The 11919-nt window shown below is 44.8% G+C and overlaps 1 pseudogene; it reads right to left on the reverse strand.

The window, feature by feature from the left end:
- Positions 1-11237: 11237 nt before the first annotated feature.
- Positions 11238-11665, reverse strand: LOC142423227 (small ribosomal subunit protein uS10-like; annotated as a pseudogene).
- Between the last annotated feature and the right edge of the window lie 254 nt (positions 11666-11919).

Below are 11919 nucleotides of genomic sequence, written 5' to 3' on the forward strand. Positions count from 1 at the left end.
ATAGATGGCAGCTTTCTTTCTTGGACAAACTGGAACTGGGAATTAGGCAGACTTTTCGAAGGGTGGACCTGATCTACCCCAGTGGGATTCCTAGACTAATCAAGGGAAGAGAAAGCCTCATCTTCCTCATGGGAAGAGAAGCCACCGGGGTTTCTCTTGCTGACCTTGTGGTTGGCAGCCACAGTATCACTCACTCTGTCACCAGAGTTCCTTGTGTGCGTACTAACGGAGTTTGGTTTTCTTGTTTCAAAATGGAATTTGCCAGCCCTGCTAACCTATCTCAATAGTAGCAAAATGATGTGTCCCAATGAGATAACAAAAAGTTTCCCCGGAGAGAACATACTTGAATCTTGGGACTTCGTTCAGGTGTCTCACATGGACTCAAGGATCCCGCGCGGGATCACAGTCACAAGAAGGCTCAGCCAGCCCTTCTAACCGGTCTCAAAATCTCTCCCACCTCTAACATCTCTAGAACAGCACGCAGACCTGGCACGCTCTCACGCGCCTACGGATATTACACCGACAGAATATGACCCCCTGAAGTAGGTTTCCGTGATGGTTTCCCTCGGCTACTCCGGATCCCACAGAGAACAAAAAATGCAACACCAATTAAGCGCTCTCCAGCAGAAAACTGCCAGGTGTGTGGTTTACCAAGCCTCCGCCCGGCAAGGGCGGATGGGAGGTTACTTGCTGCCGTCCGCACCCACGCAACCCTAAGGCCCGGAAACGCGTGGTCCGAGGAGCCCACTTTATGCTCTCTGACCTACTGTAACCCCACCGTCTCAAACAAGAAATTCGAAGTTCGGGGTCCCTCTCGGCGCAGCCACAGCCCAGGAGTCAGGGGCCACGGAGCGCCCGCAGCTGCAGGACCAGGCCATCTCCCGCCCTTTCCCGCCCCAGACGCGCGTCCAGAGCAGCGCGCCTTCCCCAGAGCGCGATCCTGGAACCAGGGGACGTTGAGCCCCCAGAGCGCAGCCCCGGCCACCGCCCGAACCCTCCCCGTCCGACGCTGGGCCCACCTTCCCTGCTCCTCGTGACCGCGCGGGAAAAGCCACTCGGGCGTCGAGGACCCCGCGGCCGCGCTCGTCCGTCCGTCCGTCAGTCAGTCAGTCAGCGGCGCGGGCTTCCCGGGAGCCCGTCCGCAAGGCGCTCAGGCTGCGGGTCCCTCGGCCGCCACGAAGCCGCCGCGGGGCAGGCGGGACGGGACAGGGTGGTCACTGCGTCCTCGGCTCCCGGTCCCGCCCTCAGAATACCTCGCAGCCACTGCTTTTCACCTCGCAGCCACTGCTCACTTAAGTCTCCCGCCTTCCTCCCCAAAATCCTCCAGGGAAAGAAGCCCCAGCGGCGAATCCTCGCCGCGCGATGACGTCGGAGGCCGGGCGCGGGCGCCCCCTAGCGCCGGCTGCCGAGTGTGGTCTCCACCACACTGTCTCCTGAAGTAGAACCCAAGGGCTGCAGTCCCTGCTGGCGAAGCCCCCAGTGGGCCTGCCCTTGACTGAAGGACAACAGGCTGGGAGGACAAAGCCCACTCTCACCGTCTCCGTCCAGTGTTACCCTCACCCCCAGGGCTTTCCTGTGATTGTGTTCCTCCTCCCTAAGTCCTCAAGGCCTGCTACAAACTACCATCATGCTCACAGGAAATAGACTGTTATCAATGTAAAATACATACAAAGTCTATGGGTGGGAGCAATTGTAAGATTATAATATGCAAGGATAATTGTAAAGTCACAGAGAATAGGAGAGAGAGGAGGGAGAATAAAATAGACACATTTTATGGTAGCATGCTCCCTTGGGGATGGCCATGATCTCAGCAACCAGTTCTGAGCAGAGAGCAGGAGGAGGGAGAGAGCCTATGCTTAAGGGAGAGCAAGCTCACTTGATTGCAGGTAACCACATAAGTCACAGGACAGGTTGTACAATAGGTATATGCATCACAGGAAGGGGATGAGCTAGTGGTGTACATGTGATAGGAAGGGGAGGGAGTAGGGGTACACGTGCCGAGATGGGCAAGTCCTAGATTCAAGATGACAGCCTAACCTTGGTCAGCCTTGAGTTGCCTTGGCCTTGGGTCTGTGCTCCCCTACAGGGAAACAATCCATTCCCTTCATCAGAAGGGAATGGGCCCTACTTAGGGTGGGACAGACTATGCACTCTGATTGCTTTAGATGGATAACCCTCAGGGAGAATAACCTCTAAGTGGCTTGCATTGACCTCCGAGTATACAGTCTTACCATGTGTAGCAAGCAGCTTCTTAGGTTTGCCATATATTTTGGGGAGATACAATCTGGGGAAAAAACCTTCTTGCATCCCACAATTTGGTAAATTTAATCTATCCTTTATCTGGTAGTTAGACTTATTCAAAGAATAATTTAATTTTTAAACTAGTAATCAAGAAGTATCTTTTCAAAACTCTGCCAGTTATGAACATATGTGTTAGATTCAAAATCAAAATACCAAACTCACTGCCAAAAAGTCAATGTGCACTCTACAGTGTCGTCACCCAGCTTAGCTAGAAGAACTCCATTTTGTCAAAATTGCTGTCCTGTATAACCTCAGCCTTGCTATTCCCAGCCCCACCAGATAGCCTGTTTCATCCACAAACACTCATGCCAGATAAGCTCCTCCCAACCACCCAAGGAACCTTCACACACCCTGAGGACCTACCCCTTTCCCCTCAGGGTCACATATCTGCCCTGTAAACCAGGAATGTAGTAAATCTGAACAGACCCTGACTCACCTCCTGGAGTCCCTTCCTGATCCTCTCCCAATAGCCTGCCTGATAATCAAAGAATAACTACCTGTCACCTGAATAAACCCTGTCTATTGCCCTTGATGAGGATTTTTTTCCTAGGTGTTAGGCTTCTCTCTTGGCCTAACTAGCTGTCATAAAGGGCTGAGTCTGTAATTTTAATAAAGTGGTATAGTTGGATCTCCCTCCACTGTTTAATATGCATGGTAGAACTGCCCTAGTGACTTTCCCAGATTACTGCTCTGTATGGGACTAGAAAGTCTTTCTCCCATTGAGCTGCTTGCAGTTTCCCACTGCATCCATTTGGGTTAGCAACCAGGTGCAAGACCACTAGGTCACCAGGTCAGGTCGCAGTGTTAGATCAGAAACATTTTTTAAAGTGAAACCTTTTAATATGTAAGGAAAAAATATTTCATTTGGAAATAAAATGTGGTAAAGTAATGAAATGATGACACCTGAAAAATCTGTTAAATGGATATTAAAGTACCTAGAATAGAGTTTTTGCTTCTCCTTGGGAAGTCCTTGTGTAGTTGTATGTGTTGATTTAAGAAGTTTAAAATTATTTAATTATTTCTTGTTTTCTACCCCAAAGGAAAGTTCATTTTCACTCAAATCTTCTATTATTTTGCAGACTGTCCATTCCCAGAAACTAAACAATCCAGACCGCCGACAAGTTCAGAAGAAAACGTTTTATTACCTGTGCAGGGACTTTCAGCGCTCCTTGACAGGAGACTGAACAGTCACCTGGCTAATTTTCCAAAGTTTTGATTTTTTTATTATTATTATGTTTAATCATTTTATTAGGGGCTCATACAACTCCTATCACAAATCATATATACATCAATTGTGTAAAGCACATTTGTACATTCTTTGCCCTCATCATTTTCAAAGCATTTGCTCTCCACTTAAGCCCTTGGCATCAGGCCCTCTCTTTTTTCCCCTCCCTCCCTGCTAACCCCTGACTCATGAACCTTTGGTAATTTATAAATTATTATTTTGTCACATCTTGCCCTGTCTGACATCTCCCTTCATCCCTTTTTCTGCTGTCTGTCCCCCAGGGAGGAGGTCACATGTAGATCCTTATACTCAGTTTCCTCTTTCCAACCCACACTCCCTCTACCCTCCCAGTATCGCCACTCACATTCCTGGTCCTGAAGGTATCATCTGCCCTGGATTCTCCATGCCTCTAGTTCCCCTCTGAATCAGTGTATATCCTCTGGTCTAGCCAGACTTGCAAGGTAGAATTCCGATTATGATACTGGGGGCAGGGGGGAGCATTTACGAACTAGAAGAAAATTGTATTCTTCGTCAGTGCTACATTGCACCCTGACTCATCTCCTCCCCTAGACCCCTCTTCAGGGGATCTCCAGTGGCCAACAAATGGGCTTTGGGTCTCCACTTTGCACTTCCTCCTTCATGCACTATGGTAAGTTTTTTTGTTCTGATGATACCTGATACTTGATCTCATCCACGCCTTATGATCACATAGGCTGGTGTGCTTCTTCCATGTGGGCTTTGTTGCTTCTGAGCTAGATGGCTGCTTGTTTACCTTCAAGTCTTTAAGACCACAGATGCTATACATTTTGATAGTCGGGCACCATCAGCTTCCTTCACTAGATTTGCTTATGCACACATTTGTCCTCAGCGATCATATCATGGAGGTGTGCACCCAATGATATGGTTTTTTGTTCTTTGATGCCTGATAACTGATCCCTTTGGAACCTCATGATCACACAGGTGTGATATTCCATGTGGGCTTTGTTGCTTCTCATCTAGATGGCCGGTTGTTTATCTTCAAGCCTTTAAGACCCCAGACACTATCTCTTTTGATAGCCAGGCACCATCAGCTTTCTTCACCACGTTTGCTCATTCACCCGCTTTGTCTTCAGCGGTTGTGTCAGGAGGGTGAACATCATAGAATACCAATTTAATAGAAGAAAGTATTCTTGCATTGAGGGAGTACTTGAGTGGAGGCGCAATGTCCTTCCACCACCTTAATACTAAACCTATAAATATAGACACATAGATCTATTTCCCCATCCTCATACATATTTGCATATGAACATGTCTTTGTCTAGACCTCTATAAATGCCCATTGTCTCCCAGCTCTTTCCTCTATTTCCTTTGACTATCCTCCTGTCCCACTATCATGCTCCGTCCCCACCTGGGTTTCAGCAATACCTCTTGGTTACATTACCCTTGATCATGCCCCACCAGACCTCCCACACCCACCTCACCACCAATTTGGATCACTTGTTGTTCCCTCGTCTGTGGGTTTGTTAACACCACTTCCTTACTCCCCCAAATCCCCCTATCCTCTTTCCCCCCAGAACTGTTGGTCCCATTGTTTTTCCTCCAGATTGTTCATCCAGCCTATCTTACTTAGAAAGACCTGTGGAGATAATAACATGCACAAAAAAAGACAGAGCAAAACCAAACAATAATATTCAATAAAACAACAACAAACCACTGACAAAGAACAAAACAAAGCACAACAAGAAAGAAAAGTTTGTAGTTAGTTCAAGGACTGTTTGTTGGCCTTTAGGAGTGTTTTCCTGTCCTGTCTGTTGGGGCCCCACGCCCTGGCCCCAAAGTCCACCTTCAACATTCCCTGGGGATCTTGCTACTCCATTCCCTTGCTGTTCCGCTGCACTCCCCCAGTGCTTTGCCTCAGTGTGGTGGGATCAGGTCGGGCGCAATTCCCACACTGTGTCTCCAGTGTTGTCCCCTGCAGGGCCCATGGGTCAGTGAAGGACGTCATATCTCATAGTGGGGCCGGCCATGTGGTCCTCTCTGTGGACTGACTGCTCTAATTGGGGTGATTGTTCTCAAGGCCTGGTGGGCCAGGATGTGGTCCACTCTCTCCTATTCCCCCTTCATCTGCTCCCGTGTGCTCTGATCAGATATGTCCCTCTCCCAGAGCTTCAGATTCAATGCTGTTCTTTGAAATAAATTCTTCTGGGGGGAGGGGCAGGCGTCTGCTTACTATTTGGAACTAGGGCGAGCCCACCAGACTTTCTGTTGGTTCCCTACTCCACGCCCGCCAGAATGTTGCATTCACACCTTGGGGCACTGGGTTGAAGTCTGGTCCCTCATTCCCTGTGGAGATATAAACAATACCCTCCCCTTGGGTGGGTTAAAGCCCCATATCCCCGCTACCCATTTCTTCCTTATTTTCATCGTTTTTAAAAAAATTTCCCCACCTCCTCCCCAGTTGTCTACCGTGTGCATCCGTGGATTTGATATGGTCTCTGCCATACTACACGGTCCTCACCCCAAGAATGCTTGTATACAGCTTTTTTCCTATGCCTCTTTTGCATTTTTTTAAATGCTTTTCTCAGCGGGCTCATGTTGTACTTGTCCTTTTGTGCCTGACTTGCTTTGCTTAGCATGACTTCCTCCAGTTCTTCCCATGCTGCTATGTGTTTCATACGTTCATCACTTCTTTTTAGCGATGCGTAGTATTCCACTGTATGTATATACCACAGTTGTTGGTTTTTTTATATACCACAGTTTTTTAATCCAATCATCAGTTGATGGAAATGTGGGTTGCTTCCAACTCCTTGCAATTGTGAACTGTGCCGCAATGAACACTGGAGCACAGATGTCTGACCTTGATTTGTTCTTGCCTCTTCTGGGTATGTGCCCAGGAGGGGGAATGCTGGGTCATATGGTAACTGGATTTCCATCTGTTTTAGATATCACCAGATTGATTTCCATAGTGGCTGTACATACTTACAAGTCCACGAGCAGAGGATGAGAGTTCCCGTCTCCCCACAGCGCCTCCAACACTTGTTGCTTTCTGATTTTTTGAATTGGGCTACCTTTGTGGATGTTAGGTGGTACCTCATTGTTGTTTAATTTGCATTTCTTTTATGGCTAAAGATCAGGAACATTTTTTCATATGTTTGTTAGCCATTCGGATTTCTGCCCATGTGAAACTTCTGTTCAAGTCCTTTGCCCACCTCTCAAGTGGGCAAGTTGTTTTATTTTTTTGGAAGCTAGCAGTGTATTATAGATTTTAGTAATAAGGCCTTTGTCTGATGTGTCATTGCTAAAGATGTTTTCCCAGTCCGTGGACTCTCTTGGTGAATTCTTTTGATGTACACAGGTGTTTTATATTCAGTATATCCCATTTGTCAATTTGTGCCTCCTCAGTGTTTGTGTCCTTCCCTATTTCCGATAGCCCATGTATTCCCTGTGCCAAAGTTCTCAAATTGGTCCCTATTCCCCCATTGATGGCCCGAATAGTTTGGGGTTTAACTTCAAGGTCTGTGATCCACCTTGAGTTTATTCTTCTGCATTGAGTGAGATAAGGGCCTTTTGCATTTTTCTGTAGGTATATATCCATTCTTTCCAGCACCACTTGTTAAAGAGGGCATCTGCTTCCCATTTGATATTTTTGGGGCCCTTATCAAAGTTCAGTTGTCTACATGTTGATGATTTTATTTCTGGGTTTTCAGTTCTTTTCCATTGGTCTGAGTATCTGTCGTTGTACCAATACCATGAGGTTTTGACAACTGTGGCTGTATAGTATGTGCTAAAGTCAGGTAAAGCAAGCCCTCCCACTGTGTCCTTCTTCTTGAGCAGTTCTCTGCTAATTCTGGGCTTCTTCCCTCTCCATATGAAGTTGGTAATCAGTTTTTCCATTTCTCTGATGAAAGATGAGGGTACTTGTATCTGGATTGCATTAAACTTATATAGTGCCTTTGGCAGAACTGACATATTTACTACATTGAGTCTTCCAATCCATGAGCATGGGATATTCTTCCATTTGTTGAGGTCGGTCTTGGTTTCTTGTAATAGTCTTCTCTAGTTTCCCCCATATAGTTCTTTTGTTTTTTTAGTCAGGTATATCCCTAGATATTTCAAGTTGTATTTGGCTATTGTGATGGGTACCACCTTTTTGATCTCCTCTTCTGTGGTCTTATCTGATGTGTATAACAGTCCGATGGACTTCTGTTTGTCAATCTTGTATCCTGCAATCTGCCAAACTCCTCTATTCCTTCCAGTACTCCCCTTAAGGTACTTTTTGGGATTTTCCATATATAAAATCATATCATCTGCAAATAATGATAGTTTCACCTCTGCCTTCCCCAGACTAATACCTTTGATGTCTCTTATTTGCCTTATGTTGTTAGCTAAAACCTCCAGCACGATATTAAATAACAGTGGGGACAAGGAGCATCCTTGTCTGGTCCCCTTTTTCAGTGGGATTGTGTTAGTCTTTTCTCCATTGACTACCACGTTGGCTGTTGATTTTTCATATATAGCTTGTATTGTCTCAAGGAACTTTCCTTCCATTCCTATCTTCTCAAGTCTCTTAAACAGGAATTGGTGTTGGATGTTGTCAACTGTTTTTCTCCATCTATCAGTATTATCTTGTGGTTCGTAAAGTTTTTCGCATCAATGTGACAAATAATACTAACGGTCTTTCCTATGGTGAACCATCCCTGCATCCCTGGTATGAATCCCACTTGGTCATGGTGAATTATTTGTTTTATATACTTTTGTATTCTGTTGGCTAGTGTTTTGTTAAGGATTTTTGCATCAATGTTCATTAGGTATATTGGTCTGTCACTTCTTGATTCTCGTGGAATCCTTTGCTGGTTTTGGTATCAGAGTTAAACTAGCTTCAAAGAAGGAGTTCAGGGGTTTGCCATCTTTTTCTTTGTTCTGGAAGAGTTTGTGTAGGATTGGTGTTAGTTCTTCCTTAAATGCTTGGTAGAGTTCTCCTGTGAAGCCATCTGGTCCAGGGGATTTTTTTTGTTGGTAATCCCTCGATAACCTTTTCTATTTCTTCTATTGCTATAGGTCTGTTGAGATTCTTGACATCCACTGAGGATAGTCTAGGAAGGGATTGTTTTTCCAAGAATTTGTCCATGTATTCCAAATTGTTGAATTCATTGGAGTACGATCCTTCATAGTACTGTGTAACTATCCTTTTGATTTCATTAGGGTCTGTTGTAATGACCCCTCTTTCATCCCTTATTCTTGCTACTAAAACTTGTTCCCTCCTTTCTTTGGTTACGTTTGCCAGTGTTCTATCGATTCTGTTTATCCTTTCAAAGAACCAACTTTTAGCAGTATTAATTTTTTCCATAGTTTTCTTATTTTCCCTCTCCTGAATCTCAGACCTGATTTTTCTATTTTCTTTTATTTTGCTATTAGTAGGATTGTCCTGCTGACACTGCTCTCGTTGTTGTAAATTTTGTGCCAGCATATCAATCATGAGTCTCTCTTCCTTTTTCAGGTGTGCATCTATTGCTATGAAACATCCTCTGATGACTGCCTTTACTGTGTCCCATAAGTTTTGGTTTGTCATGTGTACTCATTCTCATTGGTTTCAAGAAATTTCCTAATTTCATCTCTGATCTGCGTCAGTACGCACTCCTTTTGCAGAAGAGTTATTCATCCTCCAATTGTTTGCTCTTGTTTTCTTTGTCTTCCTTTGTTGATTTCCAGGCTTATGGCACAATGGTCAGAGAGAGAGGTCTGTATTATTTCAATGTACTTAAATTTATGTAGATCTTCCTTATGCCCTAGCATGTGGTCTATCTTCCAATATTAGGATTGCAACCCCTGCTTTTTTTGGGGATTGCTGTTTGCTTGGTAGGACCTTCTCCAGCCTTTGGTTCTCAGCCTATTTTTGTCCAGTTGAAACTCCAGAGAACTCAAGATGATTGAGGGCAATGTAAGAGGACAGGATCCCTGGGGAGAGGCCTGGGTTTAGAACCCACAATAAAGGATCCAACAGCATCTAATTGCTTCTCCATCCCACAGGTCCTGGGTACCTGAAAGCAAGAGAGGCTTACCTGAGTGGAGCATGACAGCATCACTCCACAGTCAGCATAGATACACCTAGAGATGAAATAACTTCCAGCTGACCCTGTGGCAGTATTTCCAGGCAGCCACTACACTGAGTGGGATCATTCAGTGTGCTGGTCCTTACACCCTGCGAGAGAAGGTCTGGAAGACGTTGGCAAGAAGAAACAGGAAGATATGGACGTCATGAAGATAGACTCAAATGGTGAGAGTTGTTAAGAGAGGACCTAGGCTCCAGATTCAGGTGAGAACCCTTTAGGGGCCACAGCTGAGTAAAATTTTCTGGTCTTTCTTCCAATAATCAGAGCTATTGACAGAATAATTGTGGGTATTCCTTCCTTTAGGTTTGTCTTCTAATGATAATGACTGTCCCCAAGAGAAAAAGCAGAAACCCCAAATACTGGTGAGTTGGAATCAGCTAATTTTCCTAACTGCAGTTTAATTCTAGAAAATAGGCCTATCTTCTCTGTCTTACCATAAGGCAAACACCATTTACTCATGTTATGCCTGCGTGTCCTATTAATCATTTTTGCATTTTATTTTTGTTGTTGGCAAATATACCAAAGATTAATATTAGGAATGCAGGGACTTTTAATTAGAAATATTTTTTATAAACGGAGATTATTTACATTTTTTATATACAACTAAAATACAAAAAAAACCCATATCACTGCCATTGAGTTGATTGTTCATAGGGATCTGATAGGACAAAGGTGAACTGCCCTTGTAGATTTCTGAGACTATAAATCTGTAAGAGATTCCAAAGTCTCATGGTCCTCCCTCAGAGTGACTAATGGCTTTAAATTACTGACCTTGCAGCAGTTACCCACTTCACCTCCAGAGGCCCTTATAATCCTCTATGCATGTGTGTAAATGATGTCTAAGGATGACATTTTTGTTTTTTGTTTTAAGATTAGTCAAGTGCAGTAGTGAAGGGGGGCTAGACAAATAGGTCTACCAGTAATTAACTGTAAGCAATCGTAGTGAGATCTCACTACCTTCGGACCAGCTGATGACATCTTATATACTTAGGTTCCTTTTTTTCCTTTTAATTGCTTTATTGGGGGTTCATACAGCTCTTACCACAATCCATACATATATCCATTGTGTCAAGCATTATTTGTACATTTTTTGCCCTTATTTTCAAAACATCTTCTCTCCACCTGAGCCCTTGGTATCAGCTCCTCTTTTTTCCCCTCTCTCCCTCTCCAACTCTTGATAATTTTTAAATTATTATCACTGTTGCATGTCACCCTGTCCGATGTCTCCCTTCACCCATGTTTCTGTTGTCCATCCCCTGGGAAGGTGTTATATGTAGATCATTGTGATCTGTTCCCCTTTCTTTCCCCCATCTTCCCTTTACCCTCCTGGTATCACTACTCTTATTGGTCCTGAAGAGTGTATCTGTCCTGGATCCCCTGTGTTTCCAGCTCTTATCTATCCCAGTGTACATGCTCTTGCCTCTGTAAGGTAGAATTGGGTCATGATAGTGTGGGGTAGGAAGCATTAAAGAACTAGAAGAAAGTTGTATGTTTCATTGGTGCTATAGTGTACCCTGAATGGCTAGTCTCTTCCTTGTGCCTTTCTGTAAGGGGATGTCCAATTGTCTACAGATGGGTTTGGATCTCCACTCTCCACTCCCCTTCATTCATATTTTTTTACCAACAGATAAATCAATTTATTAAAATAGTTGATTTAAGCATCTGCAATGGTGACTTCAACCTCTACTCCAGGCTCAATACTGATGGAAGTGATCTGCTTCACTATCTCAGACGGACTGTGCAAGTCAATGAGACGCTTGTGGATCCTCATCTGGAATCGATCGATCCCAGGTCTTAGAACCTTCCCCACAGGGAGTGTTCCTGGTCGTAATTCTCAGAGTCTTGGTAGGCATCCTAACTGGTCCCTTCACTTTCAGGTTTTTCTCCTTAGCCCCTCTGATCAAGTCAGCACACACTTTCTCCAAGGATTTCACGTTGCGGCTGGTCAGAGTAATTCTAATTCGGTGAATGGCCACCTCTGGTTCCACAGGTGTCTTTCCGGTGTCCTTAAATGCCATGGCGGTGGGGCGCTTCCTGACCAACTTGTTCCTCGGCGAGAGCGAACAGCGGTGAGTCAGGAATGGGAGCAGGGGACGGAGCACGACGGGACGACGGACACGTCTTCCTCAAAGAGCCCCTTCATTCATATTGATATGAATTTTTGTTCTGGGTCTTTGATGCCTGATACTTGATCCCATGGACACCTCATGATCACACATGCTGCTGTGCTTCTCCATATGGACTTTGTTGTTGCTCAGCTAGATAACTGTTTGTTTATCTTCAAGTCTTTAAAACCCCAGATAC

The sequence above is a fragment of the Tenrec ecaudatus genome, chromosome 12, assembly GCF_050624435.1.
Source record: "Tenrec ecaudatus isolate mTenEca1 chromosome 12, mTenEca1.hap1, whole genome shotgun sequence".
NCBI classification, from domain to species: Eukaryota; Metazoa; Chordata; class Mammalia; order Afrosoricida; family Tenrecidae; genus Tenrec; species Tenrec ecaudatus.